This window comes from Zootermopsis nevadensis, unplaced genomic scaffold, assembly GCF_977971745.1.
Source record: "Zootermopsis nevadensis isolate Lab colony 2312 unplaced genomic scaffold, Znev_1.0 Znev_ptg000046l, whole genome shotgun sequence".
NCBI classification, from domain to species: domain Eukaryota; kingdom Metazoa; phylum Arthropoda; class Insecta; order Blattodea; family Termopsidae; genus Zootermopsis; species Zootermopsis nevadensis.
Genome location: NW_028259178.1, coordinates 155,782 through 170,211, shown reverse-complemented (window position 1 = coordinate 170,211; position 14,430 = coordinate 155,782). Strand labels below are relative to the sequence as shown.

The window sequence follows — 14,430 nt, the reverse complement described above, 5'->3', positions numbered from 1 at the left end:
TTCAAGTCGTGACGTGATATTGGTCACACTGAAAATGATTTTAGGTTCTCACAGCGGCGAGTAGCAGCTGTAGAATATGATTTATTTACATACCATGGATCATTCATAGGCTAAGCCAAGGATGTAGAATACACCATTGCACAAATACAATACTTGTTTCTATTACAAATATAAATTGCATAGTTATGTAGTGCCGTGTAGTCTCAAAACCTGTTCATTTGACTAACTCTGTCTTTTCTTTGGGGAAGGGGCCCTACTCAGGTGCTACCCACCGGGCCAGTGGGACCTGGAGCTCACTAAGGGCAGGGGCGACTACTCCCTGGAGAGGGCTGCCTCTACGAGAGTCCCACTCTGTTAACCTATTTTATTTTTTATATTTTTTCTTGTTAGTTTTAAGTCGTCGTCTCTTGCCAAAAGCTTAGGGCTATCAAAAGCCTTCCGTAAGCATGATTTGAAAACTATATTAAGGAATACATTTCTTATAAATGACTAGGCCTATAAGAAGTAACATAATCAAATATCACTGTAAAAACCAATGTTTGTATTCTGTGGAAATAAATGCACACAACAATATTAACAAACTCAGAATTACTGTATATGCTTTTTTTACATCAAGTTTATTCATATGTGCCAGATTTAACTCAGAGAAAATAAAAATCTTTTTATTTTCATGCAAACTACATAATAAAGGTGCATGATTTTATTTGACGTAAGAACCGCCGATAAGTGACAACGAGGCCACACCGGTTGAACCTCCGTGGCCTGTCCGCGCTGATCTGGAGTTCGTGACGTCTTTTCTGATGTAGGTGTGTCCATCTGTTGACGTTTCTGGAAAATAAACCACCCATTTCGTTTACAGAAATTCTAGCTACATCACTTCTACTACATTAAATGTATAAACCATCCCCTTTATCCAACACCATTTCGTATATTTCATTTTACCAATGACGTCGGACAAAGTTGGTTCTTTGAATTTCATATGACATTTTTCCTTGCACTTTTTTTAAACCTAACTTATATTGGACAAAACTTTACCCTTTAATTTTTATTTAGGGTAAAACTGAATAATTGCATTCTATGCGTACGCTGTCATCTGACAAATATTAATCCTTGCGTTTCATCTGCAGGCTCCAAAACTGTGATGTGGAAAATATGACTACGTGCAGTCTATTTATGTGGATTAAACCACAAACTCGAATTCTGAACGTTTATTCGTAATCAGTTGAGGTTAAGTGCTCTACTCGGGGTTCTAATTCTTAATTACTTTAGGTTGATTACTCATTATGGGTATGAGCCGGGATAGCTCAGTCAGTATAGTGACTAGCTACGGGCTGGACGGCCGGGGTTCAATCCCCGACGGGGGCAGGGGATTTTTCCTCTAGCCTCTGCGTCCAGACCGGCTCTGGGGCCCACCCAGCCTCCTCTACAATGGGTACCGGGGTTCTTTCCCGGGGGTAAAGCCGGCCGGGGCGTGATGCTGACCACTCACCCCTATCTAGTGCCGAGGTCAAGGAAGGGAGGAGCTATACCTCCTCTCACCCCAAACGCCTACATGGCGTATAGTGGGACAAACTTTACTTTACTTTACTCATTATGGGTAATAATACTGCAGTTAAATTTTTATTTATCTGATTAATACCAAGATTTGGATTTTAGCTTGGTACAGTAATACGTCATACTTTTACGCTTGTCATCTGCAAAACAAAAAGAAAATTTAATTAATAAGTATTTCCGACAACCAAATAAAATTCGTATATTGTTTGCTGAATTATCACGAAGGGAAAAAAATCTCACATCCTCGAAACATTACCCATGTCGATTAAAAACCAATACACGAAGTTTAAAATGTCGTCACAGGTGGAATGTTTCGTAAATGAAACTACACTACAGAAGTTGACGTAGATGAAGTTTGTTTACCGGACAAAAGCACATGAGCATCATCGATTAGAATACTACATAATTACGTGAAAATAAAAATAAAACTGGCAAACATTAACTTCAGTTTAACTCAAGCAGTTATCTAATGTTGAACTCTCATTAGAATAAAAATTACGCTCAAATTTCGCAAAATTATCAACTAAAAAGTACAGTATTTAAATAAAATGTTTCTTGGATGTTATCCATCGTCTAATAAAATAATAAAATTGAACGACGTTTCGGAGATGATACTGTCTTCATTTTCCTGAAGGAAAACTGTAGTCATTTGATCCAAGATGCATCCTAAATTGTGATAAATTAATCGCCAGTTTCATTTCCCATTTATAGATTTCAAAAATCATCGACGAAAAACCCTCGATAATTGAAACCGCAACGAGAAACTAAAACTCAAAGATGGCTGCCTTCTGGTTTGTAGCGCCTTGCAGTCTGGTATAATTTTACCAACGTTTCGATGGTATTTGCTACCTCCATCATCGGGACTATGACTCATCACTATAATTCAGAAAACTGTGATCTTCGTACCAGGGCTGTGGAGTCGGTAAAAATGTACCGACTTCGACTCCGACCTCGATATAAAATCTTAAGAACAATTTCTATACCGTGTGGCCTCACTCTTAGGGAGATTCTACGACGCGTTGAGCCAAAAGGTGTGGGAATAATGCTTGTAACTTTGACTAAGAATGCAAACTGTCTACAAATCAAAGATTTCTGCAATAACCATTAGACGTATATTTAAATATAGGTTATAAGTCTAAAAAGTAGCCTGATGATCCACGTGGTGGTGGTGATGAAATCTCTTGTGGTGCCATTTGCCATCTTAGTAGGTTTGCTCTTATTAATACATATTGGAAGGAATGTCTGAAGACCGTGTGGAGTGACGTCAAATGTTAAACAATTCTACAATGAGGTCACACATAAATTCCTCATTATCGAAACAGAAGTTTAGATAAAAACCTAACCTAACCTGACCTAACCTAACCTGACCTAACCTGACCTAACCAAACCTATCCTAACCTATCCTAACCTAACCCAAACCTAACCAAACCTAACCTAACCAAACCTAACCTAACCTAACCTAACCTAACCTAACCTAACCTAACCTAACCTAACCTGTTTTCATATATGTCTCTCATTTTCGTCGTGGGTACAAACTACAGAAGAAAAAGGCGTCTGTAAAGAACGTCTGGGAAACAGTGATATATATGGACCATGGAATAGTTTACAACCTGCGTTACTTCAGAGCGTCTTCCTCGGGGGGGGGGGGGGGTCGGTCTGCAATGAACTGTTTGCTCTACCTTTCGATTCCGCTGTTTGACGTCAGCACAGCGAATGGCATTGAATGGGATGCAATGCCCCTTGTTCGACGCATCTCCTGATGCAACTTGGACTCCGCTTCGCCACTGAAATGCAACATCAACAATGTTATTAAACGCACAGCAGCATCAACAGTCAGATAATGAGCCATTCTTTTAGGATTCGAACAGAAAATTATAACAATATCGACAAGTTTAAACAAAGCATGGTTATTTCCTTTCACACTGTGCTGTGAAGTAATTATATTATATTATAATTATAATATCACGATGGTAAGTTATAGGGTTCCTTGTTCTTAATGCCAAATACATGTAACAGCAAGTGGAATCCTGTAACCTAGTGATCAAACAAATATGCAGCAAAATAAAGTGAGGTTAAGGAGTTGGCCGAGCATTAGTCACGCGCGTAGTCTGTAGAGGGAATTAGCGTCGAGGCGCTGTAGGTTAGCAACACTGGTATTACAAGAGAAGAGTTTTGCAGTCTGTGTCTGGACACACATCCGTCAAAAAACATATTAATCAGAAAAGAAAAACAATTATAATAATAATAATCCCGTTTGGGAATAATTAAATTACGCCAAATTAAGAAAAATGGCAGTGCTGCCATCTGTGGTACAAGAATTACTCTTCATTTCAAATATGACGTAATGCGCCATATTTGCATTTTCTCACTGCAAAAGATTAACTGCCTGTAAATTGAGTTTATCAGTTCGCAAAATTTGTAATGATAATACTGCCGAATGATGGATGGTGATGACGATTATGGTGAAAAAGGCACTTCACCACATTTATCCTTCTTGCAGTTCTTTCTTCACTCACTAGCAAGTACAAAATCCTGAAACAAAGCATAACAATATCACTGTTAGCTTTTAAAAACCCTGGCAATTCAAATACATCTAATTATACATACAAGTGTTTAGGACGCCAGTGTTGGTCGTTCAGATACGCAATAAAAGTTAGGTTAGGTTGGCATGGCGATGAGAATGAAATCTGGCGCAATATGATGCTCGCCTGTATTAAATTTCTTATAATGGGATTAATTTCCAGTGTCGCTTGCACTAAATTGAAATAAATATGACTACCTTTAAACGTAAATGGGAGCAGGGCCTGGACGGAACATTCTAGAAGTCTATTATTATTATTATTATTATTTAGTGTCCCCCCCCCTACACCCCCTCGAAGTAATTCAGATGAGAGGTTTCTCGATATGCAATTACTAGATGGGCATTTCGATTGTTCTCGAAGTACGATCGATAGGCATAAAACGGAGTTGACGTGAAAAGATGATGAAGACCCATTTCGTTCTCAGTAGAACGTTCTAGTAGCAAATGAGACTGGATCCATGCAGCTGATCCGAAGGCCAATCACACGCCACTGTCTGAAACAATTGAAAATGTTACCAGCTGTGAGGGGGTTAAGTCTGTTAAAACGCTCTTATATCTTTATATATTATATTTATCTTATGAGCAAACTGTGTAATGTTTGATGCCATCATTTCGGGTCTGGCCTCTGCTTGAAAGATAAGAACTCATATTACCACGAAGAGCAGATTGAGGATAAATATTTGTTCTGATATTACTGAAAATAAGAATGCGAGTTCAATAACACAGATCAGCAGATCGTGATATTTCAGGTTCTCAAGACGGCGAGAATGAAAATGGCTGTCTTATGCGTTTTTGCATCGTTTGGTAGATTTTTACCGACGTTTCAAAGGTGCTTACAGTCTCCATACGTGGCGCACCGACTCAGAGACAGCAATCTTACAAAACAAACTTGAGAAAAAAAAACAATTTTGAGTGTAGTACAGCAAAATGGACATTACGCATTTAAACGCTACGCACGAGATACTTCGTTCAAAAACTTGTACTTATAGTATGGATCTATTTGTTGTTCGTGATGTCACCATCCCTGAACATTTGAGGAAACTTTTTAAACAGCATCAATTACAGGTTACAATGACATTCATTAATGGAAGTCTTTCTCAAATAAATTAATCACAAAGAGAATTAATGAAGTCGTCCTTACCTGCAGTAAAAGACCTTTTACTCTCAAACATTAAAAACAGAATTTTACAGGCTTCGTATTTAACATTCAGGAACATGTAAGACTGTAACGTTTTTTGACGTCAGAGAAGACCTTAAAAATGGCTTCGGTACATATACATCTGCCATACACTATATGGACAATACTAAAAACGAAAATATTTTACTTCATTATTAAAACACTGTTACAAAATATGGCAACAGAGGTCTGCGATGTCGCTTGAACGAAAGTCGATTAATATTACATTTACAGAAAGAAATATGTAAAAAAATGATTTCCGCAATACGCCACGTAGGCACTTGGGGGAGGAGAGGGTATACCTCCTAGTCATTCTTGACCTCGGCACTAGATGGGGTGTGAGTGGTCAGCGTCACGCCCCAGTCGAGCTTTACCCCCAGGAAAGGACCCTGGTACCCATTGGATAGGAGGCTGGGTAGGCCCCAGAGCCGGTCTGAACGCAAATAAGAAAATTAACAAAAATGTTTTATTGGCGGGAGAAAAAACTCTGGGTGATGAAGTTAAATTTTAGTGATTTTATCGAATCTGAAGAATCCAAATTAGTTGCTGTACAATTTTTATGTCAATGATAACAGTAAATTAAGAGTATGATACAGAAACTTACGCGTCTCCTTGTATCATTCAGCCTCGTTGGGAATCGCTTGTAGTGTTTGGATTTTGAAGATCTTTCCTGACAGTTACCTTTTTATTTACTTTTATACGATTCCTTGGGCCCGTTGTCGCCACCTTCAACACAAGAGAAAGGGCTAACTGTTTTCTCATCATGCGATACTTTCGTCTTGTATTAGCCGTTAAAGGTAAAACCCCATACGAAATCCCATGAAAATCTGATAAGTCGTTCTCCTTTTATTATGCGGCAGATGGTACAGTTCATAATATCACAGATATATAGCAAAACGCCTTCTTAAAATGAAGGACGAGACAGACGGATAAAATAAGTCAATGAAATGTCCTTTGCTTTTGAGTGAGCGTAAGGAAAACCTATAATAAGCAAGTCTAAAGTAGTCTCGAAAGTTATGACACACATATTAAATTTTATGAAAATCCGTTCAGCCGTTCTCGATTTTTTAATATAACAGAAAGGATATTTCGTACGGCTGTTGGTAGATGGAAGCACGATCTCAATGAGAAGATGCTACAGTCTGAACGTACGAATGCAACTCCGCACGAAGAACTCGTAAAAGTAGCTCAGTATAAGCTGACTTTCATTTTGACATCAGAATTACTTTTTTATTCCCGGAGACTTCAAAAATTAAGTGGAATCTGTGACTTTTTTTCCTAGATTTTTTCAACAACCCTGCTGACACTTCTTATCATTTATTCTTTAATAACGACAATTTTAGGTTCAATAAAACTCCCCATTGGAACCACAATAAAATCCCCATGGACAGTTCGACACAAAACAGATCAGATTTGTAGTAATATTATTCAATAATGCCAGTGTAAGTAGGGCTGCCATCTGACGCACAGAAATCTCTATTTAACTGTCAGACCTCGTGATCTGAAAATAAAGCTAAAGTGGTCTCTCTTTTTTTAAAAAACAAAATTCGCTCCAAAATAGTTCTGTCACACCGAAAATGTAAACGATACGACACTATCGATATATTACATCGGATTCATCGATCACTATCGATTATACGTAAAGTTAATGCAATAGAGAAGGCAGAGATACGTTTTCTCATACACTTACCAAAAGTAATTTTAAACAATAATATCGCAAGTTCAATTGCGTAACTTAATAGCTTCTTTCACAATAAAAATCTGGCCGTTTCTTTTAAATTGCGCAAATGGAACACGTCCCAAGTTCTCGATCTGCTCACGAACTATGTTATTCGCCTAGGAACCACTCAATAGTGTCGATGCTACTCGAATTACTGAAATCGATCTCGCTACAAGGAGGACCCCGCCTCTTTGATATCAACTGTTTGTTCGGACGGTGACTGGTTTATGGCTGCAATATCAGATCGGTTTCATTTAGGAAAATACAATATTTGAAGTAGGCTACCATTTTACATTATTAATACTGCACGACAAAATGGCTGGTCGCATCATTTGTCAGCCCAAATATTACGGTTAACGTGAAGACCCAGTGGTTAGAACTCCTACGTCGTATTGAAGAGGTCCTGAGTTAAAATTTAAGCTCGGAGATCGGCTGATGTCGGAACATTTTCGTGGTTTTACTTAGCGCTTAAAGGCAATGCTGTAATTCTGCTTTAAATTAGGCTATTACATCATTTCAATTGTAATGTTAATGAATTAACTTATGATTCGGCGATGTTAATAGTGAAAGCCACTCACAGCATCGTTTAATAAACAATAAATTTGGTACCACCTGCAGATCAGATCGCATCTAACCTGCTCTGTATTTCTCCAGTTGTAAGCATGCATACGATCCATCATGCGAGTTTATTTAGAACGGAGCGTCACCGTATGAGTTGGCACATGGTGTCTGGTTTGAATCTGGGCATGAATACTCGTCCTCCTGCAAATTTTGTTACTGTATTCAGGGAAAAAATCAGAATAATTATTTAAGATATACATCGCTCTTAATTTTTACGCGCAAGAATACACGTTTTACGTACTCCATTCGATTAATTTGAAGTCTTGTCAAAAATGGCGGAAGAGGTGCTGCCATCTGTGAGCGGAAAATCAATTTATTCGAATGGCCTGTCCAAAAGCGACATTACCAATTGAGGTTAGGAAGAGATTGAACGCGAGTCTCGCAACCTGGCCGGACAAAATGTCGTAAGGAGTTAAATCAAGTCTTCTTCAAACAAGTCGACAGGTTAGCAAACATGACGCACCGACTTGCTATCGATCTCACGGCGGAACATCAAAGAATCGACATGTGTTGCCGCTCCCACAGAAGACGCCCCCAACTATCAAACCCCGCGTACTGCATTTATTATAATGCGGAAATTTTATAACGAGAACAGCGAATAGTGTCTTGTGCCCGAGAAAAGGTCTTACTTCGGAAATGGTGGCTATGCTGCGTTGAAATATGACCAATTGTCATTTGTTGTCACCTTGTGTTAGTCTTCATAACCAATAACTAACTTCTTCTCAAGGGTTTAACCAATGGCGTATTTATTTGGGTTTGGATATTCATATTATTCGTATTAGTATTTTTTTTTGAGATGATTGGAGGGCAGATTATACCTCTGAGTGATTCACAGCGAAGCTGTATATTTCTTTTCAACGGGACACGATAATCAATCTCGCCATGGCACGAGTTTACACAAAAGCATAACACTAAATTCCTGTGCCATACTATGATCCTAACCAAATTATTATTCTAACCTAACCTAAAAGAATCAAAATATCAAATTAAAACCGAAACTGGATAGCCATATTAATAAAATGAAAAACTAAAAAAAAAGAACTAACTAAAGCACTAATCAAACGTCATAAAACAGAATACAGGTGGCCCTCGATTTATGCCGGGGATGCGTTACTGGACGAACCGGCGTAAACTGAATCGGCGTAAATTGAAACTCTTTTATAATGCGAATCAATGGGAAGTCAATGACATCCGTTCCCAGCACCCAAACATTGACGATTAATATAATGGAATTACATTTAAGGCTCTGAAATAACGTATATAAAATAAAGGGAATTTAAAAAATATATTTTATTCATTTACAATCAGCAATTCGTTGGTCCCGGCATTCTTTCATGTGATTGATGTGTACAGTCATCTCTGCTGTTATGCGATAGTTGCATTCATGTAAGACGCAGACCTATAGAATATCGCGTAGTAAAAATAACCCCGGGACCTCCGCAGAGATTAAATTAGTCCTTTGAAAGTTTAAAGCGCCAGGAAACAGCTTTTTCCGATTCATCGATCTCATTGGAGCAAATTCGCGTTAACGAAACTTAAGTAATTGCAGAGATGACTTTATTTATAATTTTTATTCAAAATCAGAGATTTATGAATTACGATTTAGTATAAGAATCAGTACGAGACACATTGTAAAACGTCATAAATAATATTAAAATATATTTTTTCCCACTTTTTGACTTTCTGGATTCAAAATCGGCGTTATTCTGAATCGGCACAAATTGGACTGGCGCAAATCGAGGGCTACCTGTAAAAATTTATAAGTTACTTTACTTCTGAGATTCTGTTCTACCGGATATGAGCATATACTTTCGAGCATTCGGTTTAGATTATGATACAGTTACCTTTACATCAGAGACGACGAATTTAGCCACCTCGACCAACGTATTTTTAAACACCCACAACAAATGAGTGTAAGAAAAAGGCTGGTAAATTGTAAGCACGAAACGAATACCCTTGTTCTTCATAAGTCTGAAAATACATAACTAACAATTTGGTTATAATACGAAATACGTAGCACTAAGTAGGATTTGAGGTTATGACCGACGTTATCGGAATAATTATTGTTCCACTTACAGAAACTACTTAGGCTATCCAATTTTTAGTAAGTACATTAATTTTATTTAATCCATTCTTTTATTCCATAACATTCCTCAGTTTGTACCTATTTTAAATAAGAATGTCATATAAATATATTATGCATTAGTGGAAATTTCATGGTTCATGTTGCTTGCCTTGTACAAACACGCTTTGTAAAATTGAATATTTAATTGGATTGGTCATTTCTGTAACGAAATCTATCTCGAAATTAACACGAGTCCCGGACTCATGTCATTTTGACGTGAAAATAAGACAGAACAGACGACACAAGCGATTTTTGTTTTTGTATGTGGAAATGATTCATTTAAACCTCGTAATTTTCGTAGTAGCAACAGCTCAGTTCTCTGAAAAGGTGGGCTCGAGTCATTTTTCAAACGATTCAATTACGAAAGGACAAGTTGTCGTGTTTCGATGGGGAAATAATGTAATCCGGATTGATCAGAGAGCAATATACTACATGTGTTGGCATTATTTGCAGAACCGCGAACTATTTCCAATTCAATCACATTCTTCGCGTAAGAAAATCTGTTTCTTACCAACCAAATCAGTTGGAAATAAAAACCGAAAGGCGCTTCAATAGTATGGACCGTGTTTAAAGTGCTCAGGCGGCTTTAACCAATGAGGGAGTTAATCATACTATTTCCACTTCGACTCTCTTGTTAATAAGTTCAGAAATCTGAACAGCTTCATTGTAATTAAACGTATGAAAAAGGCTTATTAAAATATGGAAATTTGCGATTCGGAAAATTTCACATTTTCTATGCAATGTTTTTATTTATTTATTTATTTTGCATTTATCATCTTCGAATGGTAAAACAACTGTGTACATATTGGAAACATCAAGATACGGTTAATGCTTTGGGAAAAATTTCGGTAAAGAGAATTAAGCCCACAAATCCTTAAAGGCCAGTCCACATCTGAATAACCTTTTCAGTCACAAGACGGAATTTGCTGGCAATAAAAGATTACTGTCCTATTATATAAAAAGACAATACTGAATTTAGTGTAATCCAGTCAGAAAGTGTGTCCACTATTCGCATTAAAGGCTTTAACGAGGAAAATGTTTCATAGCTTTTTTTGATATTTTATAAAAGCGATTGAATGGAAACTGAATTCATGCTTTTCGTATCTGTGGGCCTACTTTGGCTGAATAAAGAACTACCAAGATTCAGAATAATCCCCAAATGTGTGAAAGCATCGAGTAGTAGCGACATCGAATGGTGATCGAGGAGTCGATACGAATTTCGTATGTTTACAAGTGCATCGTTTCACTTTGTGCCCTCTATGATGACATTGAAAAGGCAAGGGAATCGTCTTACTCTGATTACCGGTGCTGCCCGTGGAAGTTTGGTGAACTGAGGCATAGTAGACAGTAACAGGAATGTATTAGCGAAAATGATCCAGCGTTTTGTTCGTCACATGAAAACCAACATTGAAATAAAGATTTGCATTATTCTTGATAGATATTCCATGCATTCAAAACATTTGGTTATAAGCAAAATAGCACGGAAGGATGGAGTATTAATACTCCGTATCTTCTGACACTTCCAAGGGTTTCATAACACAGCAGTTATCAGGTGACTGCAGAGTTACTCTGATCAAAATGTGACGTAATTTCCGGTCACTGATTCGTTTGCTGAAGCACACAGAGGAGCCCGTAACTTTGAACGACGCAGCAAATGAATTCAACTCTAATGGAATCTGGCCTGTGTTATTTAAAAAGAAATCTGGCTAGCGGAAATTTAAATTTTTAACAAACTCCCCAAGGGATTCTAAATGAACGAGTTGAGGATCTGCAACGAAAATATGTTTAGATGAGGGGGGGGGGGGATTCTGAAAGCGAAGTTACACACAAGGGACATCAGAAAGTCCAGGAATTTACAGCAATGTATTTGTTCATGTCAGTGATATGAGACCGGAACATCAATCAGTTTCAAAGCTAAGAAGTCAAAATAGCGCTTAAATTTGGATGAAAATGCAAAATTGGAAAGTTGGGTGCTGATCCGTGTGACAAGAATCCGTCACAGAGGACAAGATGAAAAGAGTTTCGTCTGTGACGTGTGTCAACGAAACTGAATTATTCAACAAATAGAAAATTTTATTTAATCGTGAATTAAATTCAAGGCACTAACACTGGCAGTGGCTTGTACAAAATTTATTTTAAGATTGGATTCAATGTATTTTTATTATTTTTATAATTTCGTACAACTGAAATTTTAAAGTAAATTCGAATAACTTAAAATGAATTTAAATATATGATTTTATTAAATTATAATACGTATTATTTATATGTAATTATTTTCAAACTTTCATTAATTTTAATAAATAATATATCTTTAGCTGATATTATAAGTATCTACTCATCTTATTTTCCTCTTGTTTATAATTAAAATGTAATTTAGGCAACCCCTGATGCTATTTGTGTAAGGGGTTGCCGAAACACCACTTATAAAGAACACACATATAACCAAAGATGCCTATTTAAAGTTGTGTGTTGCTACGGAGGAAAATAATGAGGCCAGTCAAGGTCTCTGGAATGTTTTCTAACATTTCATTTCGGGAACATGTGCAGTATCCTACAAAAAATTAAATTTCTGAAAGTGTCACGTTGCCTTAATAGCATTTTCTACAGATACTTAAAAGTTACAAATAGTGAGGACACAGACAAACTTTAAATTGCAGTTCATCATATGATGTAAAATGTCTGGAATCGCGATTACAAAATGGGGTACTTTTAATTTATTTAAGTTTAATTTTATTAGCACAAACAGTTGGCATTATCCTACCAACTGTGCCACTAATGTAAACTCCCTTTTTCCATTCGTGCTAGTTACATGCAGGCAAGCGAAGACAATCTGTAACCTTAGAACATATTCGTATTAAATCTGGAATATCTTCGACACTGATTATTTTCAAGATTTCTGGTTAATGTTGATTACAACTACAACTCACATTAATCTGAATGGGCTTTGAAACAAATGCCGGTGAACAGTAAAACTGGTTTGGCTGTTGAATCAGGTAAATGTTAAGGTCGTAGGAAATATATCACAATCTAATCACGATGTGTACTTACCTGCGTCCGACAGGTAAGGAGTCGCGTTGCTGTGTGACTGCGCGTAGCCTGTCGTACTGATTGCAACTCAGGCCCGCAGACCATTGGTGGAGCTGCACCGTCGAGTGGAAATATTAATTTCCGCTTTCATTACAAAGAAATTCCATGACGCACTTCCTGTTAAAGCTCCAGTCTGAAACTAGAATCCAGCGAAACCTAAAATGTTATTAATTACAAACTCGGCTGTCTTTAGTAATTTACATTAGAAAGCCTATTCCATTATGGAATTCGTCAGACATAACCTAGAAGGTGCGTGCCGTTACCATTTTGTAAACGTTTATATTTGTAGGAATGTTAATATAACAGTGAAGTAGACATTATTTTACATTCTGCAAATGATGTAAACCATGAAAGATCGCGTATCTTTTGAATTTATACCACAGAAAATTCCAAAACCTTGTATTGAAAAAAACATGGCTCCCGAACAAAATTTTCAAAGAATCATACTGGCATGTTATATGAAACATAGTGACGTTCAGTGGCATAATGGTATAGGTCCTTTAACATGTCCTCCTTTCAAGAAAATGGTAATCTGGCTCAGTAGCTCCTAGCAAAGGAGAAATAAATACATACACGATACTATAAATCTCTCACAGACAACTGAGAGCCAACCACAAGTACAAATACAATGGGCAGTCTGATATAATGCAACACATCAACCTTCAATATGCAGGCACAGACTACACAGAGCTGAATTTACTTACTTACATGGCAGATCACCCAAGTTAACTTCGTTGAAACCGGTTGCTGCAAAAGTTGAAAATCTTCCTCTCATTTATGGTGGTGAACTGTGATCTAGTTAAAGATCACAACATTCAGGGCGGTACTATGAAAGTTGGAGAGAAACATACCGTTTCCACCTCCTGGGTTGAATATGGAGACAATATATTTCTCTCACAAGCTGGTACCTTCCCGAGCACACATGGTGTCACAATATAAGACATTCCATTTTTATGCGCATATTTCCCACGACAGCCACGGTGGTCTAGCGGTTAGAACGCTGGCCTTGTAATCCTGGGGTCTCGGGTTCGAATTTATAACTTGTGTTGGGCAAGGCCGTGGTCAAGGCAACACGGAGTTTTCCTCCGTGGCATCCCAACAATTACTCCATTCACACACAGAAGAAGGCAATGGCAAACCACTTCTGGATCATCTGCCAAGAACGTATATGAACAGGTCCCAGTCCGAGAAGAGAAAAGGATGGAAGGATCCTGTTCATATGGACCTGTAGGCAGACAGAACACTAAATAATAATAAGATGAGGTGGTCTAGCAGTTAGAACGCTGGCCTTGTAATCCTGGGGTCTCGGGTTGATTCCCGGCGGTGCCCGAATTTATAACTTGTGTTGGGCAAGGCCGTGGTCTAGGCAACACGGAGTTTTCCTCCGTGGCATCCCAACAATTACTCCATTCACACACAGAAGAAGGCAATGGCAAACCACTTCTGGATCAGGCCAAAGTTATTTCCCCTTAACTTGACAAATATTGAAGAAACTGTTTAAAAAATGTTCAGAAATTAAAAATAACATCTTGGTGTAAAAATGAAAGTGAAGTATCATCCTGTGA

At 37.6% G+C, this 14,430-nt stretch overlaps 1 long non-coding RNA gene across 5 annotated transcripts; it reads right to left on the bottom strand.

Moving 5' to 3' along the window:
- Positions 1–520: 520 nt before the first annotated feature.
- Positions 521–14,086, bottom strand: LOC110838843 (uncharacterized). 5 transcript variants are annotated; one of them, XR_015538673.1, is made up of 5 exons: positions 12,827–14,086; positions 7,668–7,794; positions 5,917–6,038; positions 3,234–4,629; positions 521–828 (listed from the first exon to the last, which is right to left on the bottom strand). It is a non-coding gene; the product is annotated as an uncharacterized LOC110838843 (long non-coding RNA). The 5 variants fall into 5 exon arrangements; XR_002546250.2 differs by lacking the exon at positions 7,668–7,794 and having other exon boundaries at positions 12,827–13,004; positions 13,574–14,086; XR_002546249.2 differs by lacking the exon at positions 7,668–7,794 and having other exon boundaries at positions 12,827–14,085.
- Between the last annotated feature and the right edge of the window lie 344 nt (positions 14,087–14,430).